We start from the raw sequence: 23,134 nt of genomic DNA on the forward strand, positions 1-23,134 counted from the left end.
GTGTCACTTGCTGTCCCCCACCCCCAATACAGGAGCCGCCTTGTAACCTGAGCTCCTCTGCTTCAGTCACTGAAAACACTTACACAACACCCTGGTCGCTTTCCAAATTGACTTGTACTTCTACTAAAGGAAAGCCAAGTTATTCCATTTTTTCCCATCTTTCAGTTTCACTCACTGATATTTCTGTACATACGTAAAACACAAAGTTGAAGATCATTTTCGTATTTTCTTCAATTCCTGAGTAAAACAAGGAAGGTCACGTATTTCAACTTCACAGAAGGACAGCAAAGCACAATCGATAAGCTGGTAGGCTTGCCTGGGGCAAGTGAAACATAACTCATCTCCTAGGTGAACAGAGCTGACAGTCCGCTATGGGAACTGCACCCTCATGCCTATTTATACAGCCGAGGCCCTCATTCCACTGCTTCACGCGGCACACCCCCACGTGTAAGGGCTTCTGGGGGACACAGGAAATGAATGGCTCTAGAAGAATACAAGCAGACACAGCGCCTCGTCAGAGGTCTTTTCTGAGTGCGCTTCCCGCCCTACCTCCTCCTGCTCAGGACTGCCCCCGCCTCCCTGCAGTCGGCTATGATTGAATGATGAATCATACTCACTCCTGTCTGCTTTGCACAGCATATGCTATGACTAAGTTTCTCATGGTAGGGGATGAAATTTGTCTCTGCATCCAATGGGCCTAAAAAAAGTTATCTGATACACAGCAAGGGTTCAAAGAAGTCCTGAACTGACTAAACAAAACAAGAACCCCCAAAATGATGCAATACTGCAACTTCCAAACTAAAGCATCATCTTCTACGCATTTGATGAAGATGACAATATTATAAGGTTTCCCAACCCTGGAACCTCCTTTAAAAAGTAGGCCAATGAGGCTATGGGCAAACTGTTCAATTACCACCTCCAGTGAAACTGTGTAAGCGCTGTTAAGTCTCAAATTAGATTACCTTTGTTGACACAGAGATTCTTGCTCTGTCCAAGAGAAATGTAATACGAGGCAAATGTGTAATTTTGAATTTTCTAATAACCATGTTTAAAAATGTTTTAAAAACCAGTTGAAATTAATAACCTATTTTTGTTAACCAAATATTGATATATGCAAAATATTACTTCAAATGTAATCAATATAACATTATTAATAAGCTATTTTTACATTTTTTTTCCTATTAGGTTTTTGAAATGCAATTGTGTATTCTATACTCAGATCTCAACTTGGACTTGCCAATAGCCATATGTGGCTTATGGCTACTGTACTGGACAGTGCAGCTCTAGAACATACGCTTACGGCAGATTATAAGGTAGCTCTCCTCTTGACATCGATAATGAACTTGCCAATCAGATACCCCAAGTCCCCATGGGTATGCAACATTCGTCTTTCCTACCTCATTACAACACACATGTGAGGAAAAGGAAAAATGTGTAAACTCTTGGATGTAAAAGTGAATAATTGTTCTTAAGATAAAAAAAAGAAAAAATAACATTTCTAGTAAGAGGACCTTTTTTTAATTTTTTTTTTTTGTAAGAGGACCTTTAAAATATCTATTTGACAGGGATACATGATGTATAAAGAAGCCCTGCTTATAGCACAAGGCACTGCCCAGTAAAACTGATAATAGCTCAATGCAGGTTGAAAACACACCCACACAAAACTCAAAGCAAAGTACAGAGATGAAATTACAGATGAAAATTTACTAAGTGCGTCTCAAGATACAAGACCGGAACCTGAGCAGTAGTGACCCGCGGGTTTAAGGGCAGTGTAGCAGGAGGCAGCATTTCCAGCACGAAGAGGGGCATGAAAGCAGCGCTCTGCTCAAGTGACATCACGCTCAGCTGCTTCTGGCTTTCCGATTGCAGGAAGCCAACATCGAGTCAAGGAAGGGTGGAATAAGAACATGTGGAAAGACAGGCCTGGAGACTGGAGGGGAAAACTATAGGAGAGGAGGAGGGGCTCAGGATGAAGCCGTACTGTCAGTTATTCATTTCTTACTCATCTTTTTATTCAAATCTTACTAATTTTTTCCCCAAAACTTTAGTAAATTGGCTTTGACTTAGAAACAGTCTAATGGCTATCATTTAAAATGCAAGACCCAGGGAAGAAAAGCAATGTCCCAAGTTTTAACATCTGGGAAACATGTCAGCCCACTGAAGGAGGACACAGAACACTTCCTGGGGGACGAAGAGGGGAGCATCTCCTCCGGGGCGAGGGTTCAACGTGAGGAAACGATGATGAGCGACATGAGGCCACCTAAGGTCAGCCTAAGGTCCGGGCCTCCCAGACGCTTGCCCCTTGAACACAGAAAATGTGTGTGATGTCACCAAACACAGTTTAGGGCACACAGGCCACCAAAGAGCCACCGCTTCACATTAGTGTGATGGCAAGCGAGATACACTGAAGTGAAGAGTGAGCAGGCAATTGGAGCCATTTGGTTTTAGCAGCAACTAAGTGGTTGGCTTAAAGGGTAAAGCGAGAGGAAAGTCTGCTGAGGCTGGCTGACGACAGAGAGGGAAAATCCCAGTGGCCCCTCTGTTGCTTTAGTCCACCATCTTCAGCAGAGCATTCCAATACTCAGGCATAACGGAAAGATTAGCCAGGGGAAAAGGTCACACAGCCCTCTCAGAAATAAACGTACACAAGAAGTGACAGAGAGAAAATGAGAGACTCCATCTTCCAGAGAGGTGACTGTCCTTCTGAGTGCTATGCCTAAAAGGGTGGGGCAGTGTCTCAAATTTGTTCAGGAGGCCAGGGCATCTGGAAACAGTGGTGTTCTTAAGAGAATACCACGAAATACTGAGATACAGTACAAAGTCTAAAACATCTAAATGCATCCATAGCAGCAGAAGACTAAGGCAAACTAAGAAGCCCTACACAAGGTGAAAAATGAAATTAAGAAGACCACTGTTCATTATTTAATTTCCTGTACACACTGGAAAAAGCAGCATCTCACTCTAGCCTAAAGATTACTAGCATTCTCCAACCATCACCTGGCTACAGAAACAGAACCTTCTAAGGACTGAACGTTGCCTGGTATCTCTCTCACAATTCATTCACATTATTTTGATACTGCTTTTGATAAATTTACAATTAATCCACAGGCTGAAGACAGAGCCAGTAATAATTGATATTCGTGGAGTGCTAAGTTTATACTTTTCAGAAATCATTACAAAGCATGACACAAAACAATAACGTAAGTTAAAGGGAGGGAAAAGGAGACCTGGGAGACACAAGTAAAATTAAAATGTAAAAACACCAACTTAACTGTGGTGCCACTTGTCAGTACTTCCACTCAGGCCCACATGTACCAAATTTACTACCTTGTTTTTACAGGATTTACTTATACTAACTCCCAAGAGACACATGTACAGAGTAAGAGTACTAGCATCTACCCTTCAAAACTGCAGTCCTCACTGCCTTCACTTGCAAGAAGGAATTATTCCTTGTTGACTTTGGATCAATGTGCCTTTCATATGGTAGATTCCTTAACAAATATTTATGCAATATTAAAGCCATGTCCTTTTTAAAAAAATTCCATTGTCAACAATATTCCTAAACACCAGTATTTCCTCAAAGATTTCCAACCCCTGCGTGGCCCTTGCTACCCAGACTGATGACAGAACTCTTGACGGGTTACTCAGGGGTTGGAAATCTTTGAGGAAATACTGGTGTTTAGGAAGAGTCCAGGAGGCATAATTCTGGGTCTTCTTTAGCCTTTTGTCACCCTTATTGTACTAGAGGACCACTAAGATCTGTTTTCACTGATACTTATAAACATAAGTATTTATATATTTCATACACAATATACAACTTTTTAAACAGGCCAGACTCAAACAGCTTTAAAATTAACACAAAGATTAAAAACACAAACTACATATCTCTAGCAAGGATAAAGTACATAAGATGAAAATAAATAATGTAGTCACCGCTTGTTTAAAAGGATCAATGTGAGAAGCCCATTTAGACACTAAAGGGCGACACAGCCAGGAAGGGTCAGAAAATGAATTGGCTCAATTCAAATGGTGCTACAAGGGAGCTGCACTTCCAACGTCTAACTGGTAGAGCCCTTACAGGGCAATTTATAAAGTCAGTGTTCATTTGAGAATATCACACAATAAGGTGCTGAAGGTAAATAGGAAGTTTTACATCTTTCCATCAAAGTCAGAAGTAGAACGTTAAATGATTAAAGACTCAGTTTAGGATGTTTGCCAAATAAAGTCAGAACTGGATGTCAACAGAGAGACATAACCCCTTGAAAAATTATTCCGTGCTCGGAAATTATGTTTTTAAAACTTGACGTGTATATGACACAGTACAGAATGCAAGTCGTATCCAGAGTTTCGAAGTCTACAGCAGTTTTTAAAAGGAGGGGGAGGGCTTCCCTGGTGGCGCAGTGGTTGGGAGTCCGCCTGCCGATGCAGGGGACACGGTTCGTGCCCCGGTCCGGGAAGATCCCACATGCCGCGGAGCGGCTAGGCCCGTGAGCCATGGCCACTGAACAACAGTGAGAGGCCCACGTACCGCAAAAAAAAAAAAAAAAAAAAACAACACATAACATAAAAGGAGGGGGAGGGTGCCAAAATCCAACCAAAGCAAAAGGAGCTGGAGCATTCGGCAATTTTTTCAAGACGGAACACTGAGTCAGGATGCATCGCCTGCAATTATGACTGTCTTTGTACAGCTCAGTTTGAGTGAAGATTTATTTTCTGTTCCTGTTACTTAGATAAGCAGATAATAAGCAGCCTCCCAAAGTTCCTCCATCTGCAAAAGAATTCTTTTTAAAAGGAGGGGAATGTAAAGCTGAGCTATTCTGCTCATTTATACAAGGTTTGACAAAATTCTTGTGACTTTGTAACTCTAACACCACCAGCTTAGAGACAGGATCTTAAAAGGAATTGAAATTACTAGGCCTGGTGAGTATCTCCCAGAAGAACTTAATAGGTCAGCAGCAGTCAATTATACTAGTGTGTAAAAAGGAGCAAATGTGCTTAATATAGCATCATAAAATTTTAGAATCAGAAGAGACCTGCAATCTAGTTCAACTTCCTCATTTTACCACTGAGGAAACTGATTCTAAAAAGTGAAAACATTTGTTAAGGTCACAGTTACTTAAGAGTCTAGGACTTAAACCCCAGTCTCCAGTTTAAAGACTCCTGACCCTAAACTATACTGATGAATAAAAGTTTCTGATCTGCTATAAACAGCAGTGAGATGAGTGAGTCAATCTCGGGGCAAGTTAAAACTCGTTTCCCTTTCCAGTTTTCACAAAGGAATAAAAGTAAGCTTATTTTCGCTTGCCCTGAGACGGCCCCACATCGCCCATACCAAAAGCAAACGCTTCGCAAGTGTCTGCTCTGATCAGGAAAAGGGCGCAAAGACAACACGAAGAAGAATCAATGACTTCCTTACTGGGTTTTCTGCCTCTTTATGAAAATTTTCTTGCTTTTACTTTGCAAATGAGCAACTTTAATAGTTGCAGGTCGGGAATTCCCCGGTGATCCAGTGACCAGGGCTCGGCCCTCTCAATGCCAGGGCCTGAGTTCAATCCCTGGTCAGGGGACTAAGACCCCACAAGCCACACAGTGTGGCCAAAAAAGAAAAATAAAATAGTTGCAGGTCTTTAGAGCAAATGGAAAAAAATAATCACATTTCTATTTTCACAATACTGAAGGATACTCGGCTACTTCAAATTTATTCATAAGTCCCTAAGACAGTTTTCTGTACAATCACCCCAGATGCTGTCAAAGGAAACTAGGAATTGTTTCATTTGGATCTGAACACCCAACTTCATTGTTGGTTATTTTTTACCTGTTTAGGTAATCTTCTACACAGACACACAGCAAGTTCTATCAGACCTTAGAAAGAAAGAAACCCCTTTTAATTAAACTGTGGGAAATAAAACTGACAAATACACAAAAGGGGCTGAGGTTTAGCAACGTGCAAGTGCTGGCACGGGGAGCAAGAGTTCCTTTTCCAGGCTGAATATTTAGCGCCTCATAAATTAAAGTTCTTCAGGGAAAGCTGTTCATTAAAAATGTGCCCTCGGGCTTCCCTGGTGGCGCAGTGGTTGAGAGTCCACCTGCCGATGCAGGGGATGCGGGTTCGTGCCCCGGTCTGGGAGGATCCCACGTGCCGCGGAGCGGCTGGGCCCGTGAGCCATGGCCGCTGAGCCTGCGCGTCCGGAGCCTGTGCTCAGCAACGGGAGGGGCCACAACAGTGAGAGGCCCGCGTACCGCAAAAAAAAAAAAAAAAAAAAAAAGTGCCCTTCAATAGTGGCAGGGTGCTCCTCCTCAAATTAACTTTCTAAAACATGACAGAAAAAAGGTTTTCATTTCCCAGACTAGTAGAAATGGGGTTTTCCCCTATTCTGACTTAAATGAAAGAAGAAAATTGAGGTGCTGAACCCCGACTTCCTTTAGGTATGGGAGGGCGGGAAGACGCAAGCGATTAAAGGGAAGGGGAGAGAAGAGTTCTGAGTTTTACAGACATTAATTCACTTAATTGTCACGACAACTATGTGAAATAGCTATTATCCCCAATTCAGAGATGAGAAAACTAAGCTCCAGAAGGTTAAGCAGTTTGTACGAGATCTTCCATAAAGTAACAGAGCTGGGATTTGCTGTCAGGCAAGGACTGAAGTCTTGCCCTTAACCTTACTTCTGTTAACAGCTCTGGGTTCTCCAAGAGCAGAATGTGCACCTGTTTTGCTGAGCTCTGTACCTCCAACATCTGGGCTAGTGCCTCGCAACAGCAGGTGCTCAAAAATGCCTGATGAATATATGAATTAAAAGATAATTGGTAGGACTCCCTTGGTGGTGCAGTGGTTAAGAATCAGCCCGCCAATGCAGGGGACATGGGTTCGAGCCCTGGTTCAGGAAGAGCCCACATACCGCAGAACAACTAAGCCCGTGCGCCACAACTACTGAGCCTGCGCTCTAGAGCCCTCGAGCCGTAACTACTGAGCCCGCGCTCTAGAGCCCTCGAGCCATAACTACTGAGCCCGCGTGCCGCAGCTACCAAAGCCTGCGCGCCCAGAGCCCGTGCTCCGCAGCAAGGGAAGCCACTGCAATAAGAAGCCCGCACACCACAACGAAGAGTAGCCCCCACTCACTGCAACTAGAGAAAGCCTGCACGCAGCAACAAAGACCCAACGCAGCCAAAAATAAATAAATAAATTTTTTTTAAAAAAGATAACTGGTAAATTCAGCAACAAAAAAAACAACTCAACTCAAAACTCTGCAAAGAACTTGAATAGACATTTCTTCAAAGATACACAAATGGCCAATAAACACATGAAAAGATGATCAACTTCACTAATCATTAGAGAAATGCAAATCAAAACTACACTGAAATAAGACCTCACACCCATTAAGATGGCTACTATAAAAAAGAAGAGAAAAAAGAAAAAGTGTTGGCAATGATATGGAGAAACTGGAACCCTTCTGCACTGTTAATAGGAATATAAAATGGTACAGCCTCTGTGGAAAACACTCTAGTGGTTCTTCAAAAAATTATGAATTACCATATGATCCAGTAATTCCACTTCTGGGTATACACCCAAAAGAAGTGAAAGCAGGGTCTCGAAGCAATAGTTATACACTCATGTTCATAGCGTCATTATTCACAATAGCTAACATGTGGAAGCAGCCCAAGTGTCCACTGAGAGATGAATGGATAAGCAAAATGTGGTGTAAGCATACAAATGGAGTATTATACAGCCTTAAAAAGGAAGGAAATTCTGACACATGCTACAACAAGGATGAACCTGAAGGACATTATGTTAAGTGAAATAAGCCAGTTACAAAAAGACAAATACCGTATGATTCCATTTATATGAGGTATTTAAGAGTAGTCAAAATCATAGAGACAGAAAGTAGAATGGTGGTTGCCAGGGGCTGAAGGAGGGAGGAATGAGGAGTTATTGTTTAATGGGTAAAGATGAAAAGATGTAAGATGAAAAGAATTCTGGAGATGGACGGTGGTGATGGTTGCACAACAACGTGAATGTCTTTAATGCCACTGAACTGTACACTTAAAAATAGTTAAGATGGGGCTTCCCTGGTGGCGCAGTGGTTGAGAATCCGCCTGCCGATGCAGGGGACACCGGTTCGTGCCCCGGTCCGGGAAGATCCCACGTGCCGCGGAGCGGCTGGGCCCGTGAGCCATGGCCGCTGAGCCTGCGCGTCCGGAGCCTGTGCTCCGCAACGGGAGAGGTCACAGCACTGAGAGGCCCGCGTACCGCCAAAAAAAAAAAAAAAAAAAAAGGTTAAGATGGTAAATTTTATGTTATGTATGTTTTACCACAATAAAAACAATTTTAAAGAAAATAACTGGGGACTTCCCTGGTGGCTCAGTGGTTAAGAATCCACCTGCCAACTCAGGGGACATGGGTTCAAGCCCTGGTCCGGGAAGATCCCACGTGCCTCAGAGCAACTAAGTCCATGGACCACAACTACTGAAGCCTGCATGCCTACAGCCCGTGCTCCACAATAAGAGAAGCCACCACAATGAGAAGCCCACACACCACAGAGAAGAGTAGCCCCCGCTCACTGCAACTAAAGAAAGCCCGCGCACAGCAACGAAGACCCAACGCAGTCGAAAAATAAATAAATACATTTACTTAAAAAAAAAAAAAAAAAAAAAAAAGGATGACTGGTATGCCTTTGTATGCCCTTTTTATCCTAAATGGTAACATACTATTTTTCTGCACTTTGCTTTTATACTTAATATTTTGAAGGGAAAAAAAGGATAACTGGGATATTTTCCAAAGAAGCCATAAAATGACAACTAAGCACGTGAAAAGGTGCTCAACATCACTAGCCATCAGGTCAATGCAAATCAGATCACAGTGAGATATCACACTTCATCCTCTCTAGGATGCCTGTAATCAAACAGATAATAACAAGTGCTGATGACGATGTGGGAAAACTGGAACCTCGCTCACTGCTGGCAGTACAACCACTTTGGAAAACGGTTTTTCAGCTCCTCAAAAGGTACGGTTCCCACATGATCCCGTAATTCTGTTCCTAGGTGTGTTCCTAAGATGAATGAATACATATGTCCACACAAAAACTAATACACACATGTTCACAGCTGCATTATGCATAACAGGAGAAAGGAGAGACAACCCAAATGTCTATCAGCTGATGAACAAACAAAATGTGGTATATCCACACAATGGAACGTGATTCAAGCATAAAAAGGAATGCAGTAGCACTGACACATGCTACAACATGGATGAAGCTTGAAAACATTTTGCTAAGTGAAGTCAGTCACACTGTATGATTCCACTGATATGAAATGTCCAGAATAGGCAAATCTCTAGAGACAGAGAGCAGGGCTCGGGAGAGTAAGGAGGAAATGAGGAGTGACTTTTAATGGGTACAGGGTTCCTTTTTGGTGTGAAGAAAATATTCTAAAACTGAGTGTGGTGATGGCTGCACAACTGTGTGCAAAAAAAGATAACTGGGGGAGAAAAAGATAATTGGTATACCCAGAAGTTTTCCTATTTACCACCTACAACCAGATATTTTTGACCAAACATCATAAAAAAAACTTGCCAAAAACCTTAATGATTATCAAGTGCCACAGACCAGTAAGTGGGACTCCTTCTCGGGGCAGGGAAGCCTTTGCTTGATATAAACCCAGACATCTTAGCTCTATTTCCTGTTACCTGCCCTCAAACTTCAAAGCAGTAGACTGTCTGCTATCATCTCAACACACTACCTTTATGCCTTTGCTCAATCCGGCCTAGAATGTCTTCTCTAACCCATTCCTGCCTAGACACCCTCCGTCTCCACCAATGCCAAACACAAGAGCTAATTCCCACTTCGGAAACTTCCTTAATCCCCTCTCACACACACACACCCCCACGCCAAGAGAACGGACCCTCTTCCGGGGACCCAGCACGTCTCCGCCTTAGCCTCCACCTGGCCCACAGTTAGCTGTCTCACCTGGTGAGACAGAGTCTTTGCAGCACTCAACAAATGTTTGATAAATCAGTATTTCTGGGGGTTTCGCCCACCCCACAGGACACTTTCTATGGGTCACATTCATCCGAATAGCTTTACTAAAAATGTAACCATCCGCAAAATAAGCCAGGTGACTCACAGGCAACTAGTGATCCTGGACTAGCCCTTCCTCTGTCTCCTGGGTCTCTCTGGTATTTGAAAGCACCGAGGACTCCCTTAGCACTATGACTGTCACCGAATCCCTACATTAATAGAGCAACCCCAGCAGGTGGACAGGGCAGGTGTTACCCCCACTTGACAGAGTGAGAAGCAGACTGAGAGAGGTCCACCAACTTGCCCAACTTCACATGACTCACGGAGCTGGGGCTGAAGCAAATCCAGGACCTCAGACTTCTCTTTTTTTTTTCTCTTTTGGCCGAGCTGCGTGGCATGCGGGATCTCAGTTCCCGGACCAGGGATGGAACCCGTGCCCCCTGCATTGGAATCGCGGAGTCTTTACCACTGGACCGCCAGGGAAGTCCCTCAAACTTCTTAACAGTAGTTCTGATTCCCCATGTTGGTTTACCCAGAATATTTCCAGTGAAAATATTACACTTTTAATTACTTCAAGACAGAAATATAGATCCAGCCATAAATATATTTTTTAAGTATAAAGAAAAAAAGATTAGAAGGACATACTCTAGAACACTGAAATAATCTTCTCTGAGCGGTAGGGTTATGGATAATTTGCTTTTTTCTGTGTTTTTTAATATGTGTGTTTCATATCTTATGCATTGAAACCACATATTATATAGGATGACCAATACACGTTATTAAAATGTAAGAGCCCTTGTAAAACTGGCACATACGGGGAAAATAAACCTGAGAACCTAAAAAAGTAACAACTTCACTAGAAAAAATTTTCTAAAATCTGAATCTGAGTCTGATACTAGATTCTCAGTGTCACAACCCAAGCAAGCCACATATGCCTTACAAAAGAAATTAGCAATACACTTTTTTCCAGTCACCCATGTGTGAAAGAAACTTAGTGATAAAAGTTTTCTTTCACTTAAGCTGTAAAAAAAAAAAAAAATTACCCTGCCTATAAAGTTTATTTTTCTATAGTGTGGAAAAGAGAAGTCTAAATAGGTTACTTCCTGCCTTATGATATTAGAAGGCAATGTCTCCAGTAAGAAATCATTCTATGGAGGAAACCAGACAGAGCGAGAAGGCAGGAGATAAAATGATTTGATTGAAAGATTTTTAGGGAAATTTCCCTAACATCTCTTATTTTTCCTGAGAAGACAGGGAAAGATTATGCCAAATATTTCAGCGCACTACTTGACTAGGGATCTGTAGAATCAGGAAAAAAAAAAAAATCTCACTAAAGTTGTCTTCCCTTTTACAACAAACACAAATTTTGGATGATTTGCACCTCCTGAACATCTGGATCTTCAGGCCTTTAACTTCAGTAAATCAAGGACTCAGCGATTTTAAGAGTAAAAAATGGGCAGAGTTAAAACTGGGCTCTAATCCAAGCCATACTCAGACATAAGTAAGCAAAGGAGAATACAAATAACAAACTACTTAATTTAAGTTAGAAGTATAATAGATTAGACCTTATGCTTATATAAAACATTAGGGCAGCAAAATGTCTGTCTGTAGTCTCATTGGGATTCCTAAGAGGCAAATGAGAATACAATTCCCCAGGGAAAGAGATATCAGAAAGGGTTTCCAACAGGGATTCTGTAATAGGAGTACTTCTTTTCTAAGATTTTGCAAAGAATACTTTTAAGATTTTGTTGCTGAACCACCATGAGATAGACAATTAAAAAACAGACCCACCCACTGAGTTAGTGCTAGTGGAATCTGTCCTTCTGGAAGTGCCAGATGGAGATTAAAAAAAAAAAAAAAGCTCTTTACTAATTGTAGCCAAGATTCCTTGGTACTTGGTGCCAGGGCCAGGATATTAACCCAGATGTCCTAGCCAAATTCAAGGTTGGTTAATTACAGTCTGCCAACCCACCCCCCCCCCAAAAAAAAACACAACTCCTCTGTTCCCCTGATTTGAAATCTGAAGAAGTCACTCTTGAAATTCTTGAACAGTACCATCAGTCAATATGTTTTCCCTTAAAAGTGCATTTTAATTCAAATGCTGACTTAAAGCATATGGATTCCTAGAGTTCCATCTACATGGGAAATATATACTATGTATATTAAAAATATATAAGATGCTATATTAGTTTAAAGCCTCCCTAAACAGTTCTTTTAAAAATTCATATTCAGAGTAATACTGTCACTGCCTTCCAATTAAGATTGAAGACACACTTAAATAAAAGTTTATATTAAACACGGATTTTGAACCATGAAGCTTTCAAGACTAAAAAGGAAGGCTTTACTGCCAGGAGCACAATTCCAGGAAAAAGCTATATTTGCAAATGTCAGTTACAAGGCCTCCCAGGGTTGAGCAAAAATCCTGCATACAAACAGGAAAGTATACACTTAACAGCAAGTCTGAACATCAAGTACTGGTCTGGCCTTTCCGCCAGCCACTTGCTCAAGGTTCCATTGCCAACATATTCTGTGCATTGCTTAAAAATAATATAAACTAAGTTCAATTTCTAGCTCTGTATTCACTGGCTGTGTGGCCTTTTAGGGAAGTTAGTGAAATTCTTTAAGCCTTACTTCCCCCATCTTTAACTTTTTCTTCATCAAAATCACTAACAACATGGCACAAAATTCTTTATCTTTCACTATTTTAAAATATTTTAATACATATTTTAAGGACTACAACCTGTATGGCCTCAAATTGTCTGTCCCCTCCCAAGCTGCCACCTCAGGACCCTCGCCCTTGCTGTCCCCCCCTCCTAGTATGCTCTTCCCTCTGGGATCTACATTCCCTCACTTCCTCTAGATCTCTATTTAAAGGTCATTTTCTCAGCTAGCTCTCTTCTTACCACTCTATCTAAAATTTCCATTAAAATTTCCTAACTCTTGTCCCCCACACTTCATATGCCCCCTTCCCTGATTTATTTTTCCTTACCATGTATCACTCTCCAACATTTTTAATATGGTTATTGTCTGCCTCCCCTACTTGAAGGGGAGTTTCAAGAGAGCAGGGATTTCTGTCTGTTTTATTTATGGTTGTATCACCAGCACCCAGAACAGCACCTGGCACACAGTAAGTACTCAGTAAGTATTGGTTGAGTGAATACCAAATGAGACCTAAGTACTGCCCACATATCAGTACACCACAGCCCCACAAGCTCCCTTTGAGAAGACTCCCACAGATTTCAAAATTACTGAAAAGGAGAACTACTGGCTTGCAATGATTAAAAAACAAGTGTCCATTCTTTATATCAGAGAAAAACACTCAACCTCCCACCTCATTTGTACAAGGAAGAGAGGGAAAGAAGCTGATAATTCAGATAAAGTGGAAAATTATATGAGGTGAAAAGTCTCACTTTAGTTAACACTGCACAAAGTTTTCTTTTAATGTTAACAAATATTAAGCCATCTTCCTGTGACTTTACTACACTACTTTCAGTTTTCTCTTTAGCTTTAACTTCTATAAAGCCAGTCCTGAAACTTATGGACCTCATATTTTCAATTAACTAAATAATAAATATTTACTGAGCACATGGGACTCTGCAGAATTCTGTAGAGGGTGCTATAAAGAGAAATACAAGGACTTTGACAGATAGATAGATAGATAGATAGATAGACAGATAGATATACACACACATATCATTGAGATATACACACGCACACATTGGGAAGAACAGAATATACATCTGTAAAAAAAAAATGAAGAACATCAAGCAGCCAATATGTGACAAATTCAAAAGTGCCTACCTTTGTATGGAGTATAAGAGGACCAAGTCATCTCTTACACACCATGAGTTGGGTCCGGAAACCCAAAAGAGACAGCACGTAAAAGCAAGGGTCAAACATGACTGACTTAATGGGTCACATAGGATGCGACAGACTCAATGTTAGACACTAGGTTAAAAAAAAAAAAATTAAAGTAAATAAGAGGAGCACCAAATTCTACACTCCTAAAGAACAGAAACCAGATCTGCCTACGTCATACTGAAGCACAATTAGGAGCTTAAGCAATTGTTGAAAAAAAGAGGGAAGGGCCGATCTTTATCTTTAGACAAAATACCTTTGCAAGGTCCACCCAGTTCGTTTTTTACCCTTTTGAACAATGCCTAGGGGGAAGCCTAAGCCATAATTTACCACTTTCTCTGAACCTCAAAAGCCTAGGATAAGCTCTTGGCCAAGCAATCACCCACTTTCTTTGCTTTAAAAAGGGCCAGCCTTGGGCTTCCCTGGGGGCACAGTGGTTAAGAATCCACCTGTCAATGTAGGGGACACGGGTTTGAGCCCTGGTCCAGGAAGATCCCACATGCCGCGGAGCAACTAAGCCTGTGCGCCACAACTATTGAGCCCGCATGCCACAACTAGAAGCCACCACAGAGAGAAGCCCGTACACCACGCAGCAACAAAGACCCAACGCAACCAAAAATAAGTACTTTTTTTTTTAAAAAAAGACCCTATAAAAAGGGCCAGCCTTGCTCCTTGCCAGAGAGGCACTATACTAATTTAATTACTCAGCTCCTGGAGTCAGAATACCTGAGCTCAAATCCTGACACCACCACTTATCAGCTGTGTGACCCTGAGCAAGCTTCCCGACCTTTCTATGCCTCCTCTGTAAAATGGGGATAATCACAGCACCATCACTGGGTTAGGTTAATTAATGAGATAAAACATATAATACACTTGCCCGGGGCATGAGCACAGGAAGCTCCTCAATAAATGTTAATATTTCCAGAGAAAAATGCCCCAAAGCTGAGGAGCCACATACCTGAGGATTCTTGCAAAAGATTATCATTAAACACAAAATTCTAACACATTTGGCCTCCGGACTTGTGCATACTATAGGTAACAGCAGTAATAAAATGAAATAAAATAAAATAAAAACCAGTAACACCCACCAGAACCAGAACCAGAACCGCAGCAGCAGTAACACTGATGCTGAGCTCTTACTGGCCAGGCACTGTCCTAACCTGAAACAGGAAGTAGGCAAGGCCGCTGAACCCAACAACAAAAAGCAGCATCTTCTCCAGCCTCCTTCTTAAAAACGGTCATTGAGGCCCAGGTTTTGCTAAAAGCAGGTAACTGAATATTACAGACGTTAACGTGCAATTTCTTCACACCAAAGAGGTGGGGCCGGGAGGGAGGAGGGAGGGAGTGGTGCCCGGCTCCTGCCAGATGGAAAAGCCACATGAAGTGGAGAAACAGCCGAGTTCAGCGTTTCTCCCCAGATCCAAATCAGATTTCTGAAGCACAGGACCTCCAAAGGAGGGGAATCAGAAGCCTCTGCTTTTTAAAATAACCTCTGAACAAGTGTCATCTGTCTTCCGAGCCAATGCCCTGCCGAGGCAGAAGGCTCGGGTTACGGGGCAGCGCGGTGTTATTTCAGAAATCCCTGTCACCTCTTGTCATCCACCTTCTCCAAGAATCACAGTCCCACTCGGGGGGGGGGGGGTGCTGGGGGACAAAAGCCACGGCCGGCCAGGCCCCGGCCGGCAAGGCCAGCCCGCCGGCCGGCGCCCGCCACGGAGGCCACGGCCAGGGTGCCCTCCATTCCGGCTCGCGGGCACCGCGGCCAAGGGCCCGAGGCACGCTCAGATACCCGCCGGGGCAACAGGTCCCGCCGGGCCTCGGTCCCCCGGGCGTCCGCCCCCCCACCCCCGCTCCGGGGCCGAGGAGAGCGGAGAAGGGTGCCGGGGAGGGAGAGGCGCCTGGGGCGGCGCAGGGGCAAGGAGTCCAAGCTCCATCTTGAGGCGGGCGGAGGAAGGCAAGGCCGGGCTCGGCGCTGACAGGGCCGGCCACTTTTCCGGCCCCGGGCGGAGCACTCCAGGGACCGCCGGCCTCCCGGGCCATCGCCCTGGGGGCTCCCTGCGGCCCCTCGGGGGCGGCCCGGCGCGCGGGACTCGGTCCCCCTCTGGGACGCCGGGCCCGGCCCCCGGCCCCGAGCCGCGCGGGCAGGAGCGGGCCGGGCGGGGACGGAGGGGAGAGGTGAGGAGGGGACCAGGAAGGGGAGAGGGCCCGCGCCGCGCCCCGCTCACCGCTCGCCGCCGCCGCCTCGCTCGCCGCCAGTCACCGCCACCTGCCCCACTGCAGCAGCAGCGCGGCCACCGCCTCCCGCCTCCCGGCTCGTCGGCTCCGGGCGGGGGAGAGCGTGACGCGCCGCCGCGGGGCCGGGCGGGCACGCGCCGCCGGGAGAAGACGCCGCGACGGCTCCTCCCCGCGCGCCCGGCCGCCGCGCCCACCGCGGCCGGCCCCGCGCCCCGGACCTCGCGGCCCGCACCCCGCGGCCGGCTTCGGGCCCGAGCCCCCCACCGCCGCCTCTTTGTCTGCGTCCGCCGCGGCTCGGGGGAGGCGAACCCCAGACCCCCCCGCGCGCCCGCCGCCCGGCCCTCAGACCCTAACGAGGACCGGGATGAGGAGGAAGGTGCTAGGGAAACCCGAGAGGCCTGGACTAAGGGGCTTCTCATCATCTCGGTTAGTTCCCCATTTTCTGAAAGTGTTCCCCAAATTTGCAAGTCACACCCGATAGCTCCATTCAGTCTCAACCACACAGCCTGTTAGTTTGGAGCCGATTTCTTCCCCCCACCCCCCAAATCCCCAGGGTGAGAAGCCCTTTGAAACAAGCTAGGAGGAGCTGCCCACAGCTGGTTAAGTTTAGGGAGCATCCTCTCTGCCCTCCTCGCCCTCCAGAGTGAGGAATCCCTGGGGGAAACGCTGAAAGGCGCTGCCTACAGCAAGTGAAGCTTGGGAAGAACCATTTCTGCTCTCCCTTTCCCATGAGGGAAAGAACGAGGGTTAAAAATCCCGTGAAACGAGCCCAGCACTTGCACCGTTAGTTTGAGAAAAGCCTCTTTTATTCGCCCCAGCCTCTTGGACGGAAGCCCTGGTTGATGTCCCGTCCTCCCACCTCCCCCCAGGGATCTCCTTTAAAAGCTTTTGAAAGGGACTGAAGGGAAGGCAGCAACAGCCTGCTCTGGGCTGGTGCAGCGAGGGCGGCCAGCATTTCACTCCCATGGACCATGGCAACCCCAGAAGCTTGGCAGCTCCTGGGAGGAATTTGCAGCTGTCAGGGATGCCCAGGATTTTGCAGCGACTCAGGGGTGGATAAGGGGCCCGGGGCTTCCTCCTCCTCTCTGGTAGAAGGGAATAATCAGGAGGGTGACCCCTTTGCTGACCTTTATTCAAAGCACCGTGCTGCCTGGACCAACAGGCATGCACAGAGCAGGGGGAGCAAACGACCTTGAAAATGCATGGAATTCTGAACAAATAAGTAACTTCATCTGCTGGCCCCTCCCCTCGATTCACCTTTTAAGTCACAAAAATTCTTTCCTAATTCAACATTGCTTTAGCTTGCAAGTTGCGAGGTCAAAGTGTGGTGGCACCCGGATATCCAGTATCGATATTCCTAATCTGAAAGGCACACCTCACCCTCTCATCTGAAACACTTTTCAGCTCTCGTACACAACCTGTGTAATCACAGATGCCGTAGAAAGAGGCAAAGACCACTGTTAAACGTGGGGTGCAAATATAAACACTTCCGATTTTCTCTTTTCTACTGATTCTGCCGAGCCTATCTTTTTTGTTGTTTGTTTTTTGTGGTAACGCGGGCCTCTCACTGTTGTGGCCTCTCCCGTTGCGGAGCACAGGCTCCGGACGCGCAGGCTCAACAGCCACGGCTCACGGGCCCAGCCGCTCCGCGGCATGTGGGATCTTCCCGGACCGGGGCTCAAACCCGTGTCCCCTGCATCAGCAGGCGGACTCTCAACCACTGTGCCACCAGGGAAGCCCTGCCGAGCCTATCTTTATTTCTAAATTAAATTTTGTTCCTTATGGACTTTTTTGCATTATTTTTGATTTTTATATTAAAATAGCATTCTTCTTGACTACTGAGTTTTTAGCGCCCACTTAAATTTTGTGACCAAGGCCTAGTCCCTGTCCTACAACCAGGGCATTGACTGTGTTCAGTCCCACGGTGTGGCTGGTGTTAGGACTAAAGAAGTTAATCAGTCCTATTTCAAAATAAGCATTCACATTTCGTTTTTAGAGCTGAGCCACTGAGCTTTTTTAAATGTATATCTGCTGTAAGAGTATTGGAACAGCTCAATGGAGAAAACTTTGGAAGACGGAGGGAAGTGGCAGAAGTTGAAAGCCAGTAGAGCTCCCAAATCTTCATTTTACAAAATGGGGAAGTCATTAAATACTTTTTTTTTTTTTTTTTTGCTAGAAAAAAAAAAGGTTTACTCATATCATTAGTGTAACCAATAAGAACAACTACAAATAGTGGTAGACCTGTGTGGAGGGGAAGAGGTAGTGGTGCTTAATCATAACACAAAGTCAATAGATAATGTCTACAGATGATAAATAACAATATAAGTATACTTTTAGAGATATGGAAGTTACCACCTGAAGAACTGAAAGCAAAAAATTAGTGGTCTCTGGGGAACAGGGCTGGGAAGATTGGCAGAACAATGTTGCTTTTCATTATAAACTCTGATGTACTTTTTTTTAAAATTTATTTTATTTTTGGCTGCGGTCTTCGTTGCTGCATGCAGGCTTTTCTCTAGTTGCGGCGAGCGGGTGCTACTCTTCGTTGTGGTGAGCGGGCTTCTCACTGCGGTGGCTTCTCGTTGCGGAGCGCTGGCTCTAGGTGCACGGGCTTCAGTAGTTGTGGCACGTGGGCTCAGTAGTTGTGACTTGCAGGCTCTAGAGCGCAGGCTCGGTAGTTGTGGTGCATGGGCTTAGTTGTTCTGCGGCATGTAGGATCTTCCTGGACGAGGGATCAAACCCATGTCCCTTGCGTTGGCAGGTGGATTCTTAACCACTGCACCACCAGGAAAGCCCGTACTTTATTTTTAAAAACATGCATGCGTTACTTTGATTTCTATTTAAAAAAAAAAAAAGGTATTTAAGGTCCTCAAACAAATGAATAGAGAATATTCTCTGCAAAGTGGTGGGTGTTCATAGTTTGTTTCTACACAGCTCTTTAGCTTTATTCTTTCTCTGATAGTTTTCTGCTGTACAGCAGGTTTATTATTTTGTTTATTACCTGTCTAATTCCATCCCTACTGGCATGTAAGTTTCAAGAGCGAAGGATTGTTGGCTCATTGCTCTAGCTGCATCCCTAGAATACACTTGGTTCATAGTAGATTAATTTTAAAAAGGATGTAGTATAAGACTTCAGGTTCTAAGTAACTGGGGACTTTTTTCCAGTATTTTGTCTTCATTTTTTTAAGGAATAATAGGTGTTCAGTACATAAAATTAAAACAAGCAAACTGAAGAAAACAAAACAGTTATAATCCCATACATCCAGAGAAAATTACTGTAAATAATGGTTTAAAATTAATTCATTACTGTTAAAAAACATTTTAACTCTTTCACTAAAGGCACAAATAGATCTTATTGCCATTCAAAAACAATGCTCAGTATAAAATAGTGGTTGGAGAGTACTCTGTCAATTTCTAAAAAAGATGTGAGGATTTATAGAGCTTTTAAAATAGAAAATGAAACAAGCTGTCAAGACAAGAACACTCTTTAAATTAAAAGTAAATTCTTTTCTGTTTTCTTTTTCTTTTTTTAAGTTCCTGAACCATAATAGATAACAGTTAAAAATGTAAATCCTTGGGGCTTCCCTGGTGGCGCAGTGGTTGAGAATCCGCCTGCCGATGCAGGGGTCACGGGTTCGTGCCCTGGTCCGGGAGGATCCCACATGCCGCGGAGCAACTAAGCCCGTGAGCCATGGCCGCTAGGCCTGCGCGTCCGGAGCCTGTGCTCCGCAACGGGAGAGGCCACAGCAGTGAGAGGCCCGCATACCACAAAAAAAAAAAAAAAAAAAAAATGTAAATCCTTCAGTTATAAAATAACTGTCAGGAGGATATAACATACAACACTGTGACTACCGTTTGTAATACTCTACTGCATATTTGAAAGTTACTGAGAGAGTAAATCTTAAAAGTCTTCATCACAAGAAAGAAGATTTTTTTGCAACTGTGTCTGGTGACAGTTGTTAACTAGCCTTATTGGGGTGATAATTTCACAATATATACAAATATTGAATCAAGTTTCACACTTGAAACTAATTTAATGTTATATGTCAATTATACCTCAATAAAAATGTTTAATGTAACTCCTAAGAGATAGTTCGTAATTAATCTTTATAAAGACATAGGAATTCATTTTCACTATGCTATTTTTTAAATTACATCTACTTTTATTATAGAAACTAAAGTCAAATTAATTTCATTCACTCATCCATCAAATATTTACTGGCCCCCTGCTGTGTCCCAGGCACTGTTCCAGGTATTGGGAGAGCACGCAGTGGAGATGAAGTACGTATCCTCCAACCTTGACTTTTATTGCTATGTACTTTACTAAATCAAGGTGGGATAATCACTGTTCCGTGAATTCCACTGGTTTTATGCCCACGGTGGATATAATGCACCAGACCATACTGCTTGTCAATTTCATTCAACTCTGCTAAAAATGGAGAGAGAGATTTATAAAGTCAGATACAAGAAAAATGTTTTAAGTTAACTCTGGTGTTTGAGGAGATACTAACATTTCCTTGCAAAGGTAAGGAGCTAGTGCTGGTTCATTTAATCAAAAAGTGACTAATCCAGAGCAAGACAGTGTCTTAAAATGCAAAGAAAGGAAACCAAAAAATAAATCCTACAACACATGATGAAGCATTCAGACTATTTTCGACCAAAAATTAATTTTATCACTGAAACCAATTAAGACTGTCTGCCATATCTACCTTATAAAAACAGTGCTGATGGTGGTGGTTTTGTGGAATCTTTCAAGAAGCAAAGCAATGAGAGAATGACAAGCTACTAAATTTAAATGCATAGATCACTTCTCAAGGAGAACCATCTTATGACAACAAAAGCCGTATTGTACACATTCAGTTAACAAAGAACAATATCAGTAGGGTACCACACATCATGATGTAAACTTTATTTAGGGACTTCAAAATAGACTACTGCTTTGAGTGCGTGTACTTTCATGATGAGGGGGTTGAACAAGATGACTTATGAAGTTCCTACCACAAACATTTTTAAGATTCTGTGACTTTTATCCAGTGAAGCGAAACATTTGTGAAATCAGTGGTTGTTGCAGCAGTTTTAATCTAATGCAACAAATATTTGTTGAGTGCATGAAAAGTTGATTCTACCTTCAGCAAAAAATCAAGCAGACTTGGCTTCCCTGGTGGCGCAGTGGTTGCAAGCCCGCCTGCTGATGCAGGGGACACGGGTTCGTGCCCCAGTCCAGGAAGATCCACGTGCCGCGGAGCGGCTGGGCCCGTGAGCCGTGGCCGCTGAGCCTGCGCGTCCGGAGCCTGTGCTCCCCAACAGGAGAGGCCACAACAGTGAGAGGCCCGCGTACCGCAAAAAAAAAAAAAAGTTAAAAAAATGATTAATTTTATATTATGTGAATATTATCTCAATAAAAATAAATACATAAGTAAATGAAAGTAATAAACACTCAAAAAAAAAGGCAAGTAGAGAATGGATAATAACCAGATAGGTGGGAGATTTTGGAAAAGAGATTTTTTAATCGGGAGGCTGTTTGGACTAAAGTCCTTCCCAACTCTAAGAGTCTATTATTTTACAGACTGAGCTCTTCCTTAGTGTTTAATCACAACCATATTAGCTCTAAAAAGTCTAACTGTACAAAAGAGATAAAAATTAAATTTGAACTATAAATTAAGGAAATGTGTACGGGGAATTGTCAGCTTCTACCAGGGCTTGTATTCAAATAAAATGACTAAATCTCATTTAGATACCTTCTAGAAAGAAAGGCTCAAACTAAATAGGCAGATTTAATACTATCCTCAATCTTACATCATGGAAATAATAAATAGTTTTTAATTGATTTCAAATAAAAAATTAAGGGACTTCCCTTGTGGTGCAGTGGTGAAGAATCCGCCTGCCAATGAAGGTGACATGGGTTCGAGCCCTGGTCCTGGAAGATCCCACATGCTGCGAAGCTACTAAGCCCATGCACCACAACTACTGAAACCACGTGCCACAACTACTGAAGCCCATGCGCCTAGAGCCCGTGCTCCACAACAAGAGTAGCCGCCACAATGAGAAGCCCGGGCACCGCAATGAAGAGTAGCCCCCGCTCACCGCAACTAGAGAAGCAGCAATGAAGACCCAGCAGCCAAAAATAAACTAATTAATTTTAAAAGAACAAATAAAAAATTAATACTAGATTAACTAGTTTAACTCATTAGTACTAAATTAACTTAATTGATTTCATGCCTCACAGTCTGTGTGGGTATGTGTGTATGCCTTTCTGAGTATACATTTATTACCTGTGAAGAGGTCGATTGGATACACCTGGGTTCAATGGTTGTCAATGAGACTAGGGATTTCCTGGGGAAAATATATTAATACTAATATAAATTAATATTTTATCATTATAAAAACAGGAAGGTACAAAACTGTGTGCATAATATGCTATGTTTTTTCCTTAAATAAGCAAGGGAGAGATACATACATACCTGTTTAATAGAAGTTGTCTTTTTTTTTTTTTTGTCCACGCTGGCATGTGGGATCTTAGTTCCCCGACCAGGGATCCAACCCATGCCCCCTGCATTGGAAGCGCAGAGTCTCAACCACTGGCCCACCAGAGAAGTCTCTGGAAGTATTCATTTTAAATATAATATTAATGCACATTTCTTGTCATGTTCCTCACACCTGACCTTGACTCTAAACAGCACAAGGCATCCATCCACCTGCCATGCCCAAGAAAAGGAAAAGAAGTTTATATGCAGGTTTTGACATTCAAAATAGAATCTTTGCCCACGTGCCACAACTAAGACCCGATGCAACCAAATAAATATATAAATAAATATTTTTTAAAAATAGGATCTTTGTAATAGTTTTGTTGAGATGTCTTGATAATTTACATACTCATTAAAGTGTACAAATCAATGGGTTTTGGTACGTTACATGACTAACTTTTTAAAATTGTAGTAAAAAATATATAACAAAATTTGCCACTCTAACCATTTTTAAGTGTACAATTCGGTGGCATTAGTTGCATTCACAATGTCATGCAACCTAAAATAGA

General features: G+C 43.4%; 1 protein-coding gene and 1 long non-coding RNA gene across 30 annotated transcripts in view; one reads left to right on the forward strand and one right to left on the reverse strand.

Moving 5' to 3' along the window:
• Positions 1–16,271, reverse strand: part of CLIP1 (CAP-Gly domain containing linker protein 1) — a 125,925-nt gene extending 109,654 nt beyond the window's left edge. For 5 of the 29 annotated variants that reach the window (XM_059040626.2, XM_067014539.1, XM_067014557.1 and 2 more), the window contains exon 1: positions 16,095–16,255. The gene's annotated coding sequence lies outside the window, so the exon portion shown is untranslated. Of the gene's footprint in view, positions 1–83; positions 500–5,815; positions 5,858–10,117; positions 10,203–13,000; positions 13,129–13,812; positions 13,960–14,827; positions 15,372–16,094 lie in introns of those variants that run through there. The other 24 variants (XM_067014562.1, XM_067014543.1, XM_067014572.1 and 21 more) reach the window with 17 other exon arrangements.
• Positions 16,272–16,336: 65 nt separating this feature from the next.
• LOC136792665 (uncharacterized) lies at positions 16,337–22,271 on the forward strand. Its single transcript, XR_010836774.1, has 2 exons — positions 16,337–16,530; positions 21,968–22,271. It is a non-coding gene; the product is annotated as an uncharacterized lncRNA (long non-coding RNA).
• The last annotated feature ends 863 nt before the right edge of the window (positions 22,272–23,134 follow it).

Source organism: Kogia breviceps, chromosome 15 (assembly GCF_026419965.1).
Source record: "Kogia breviceps isolate mKogBre1 chromosome 15, mKogBre1 haplotype 1, whole genome shotgun sequence".
Lineage (NCBI taxonomy): Eukaryota > Metazoa > Chordata > Mammalia > Artiodactyla > Physeteridae > Kogia > Kogia breviceps.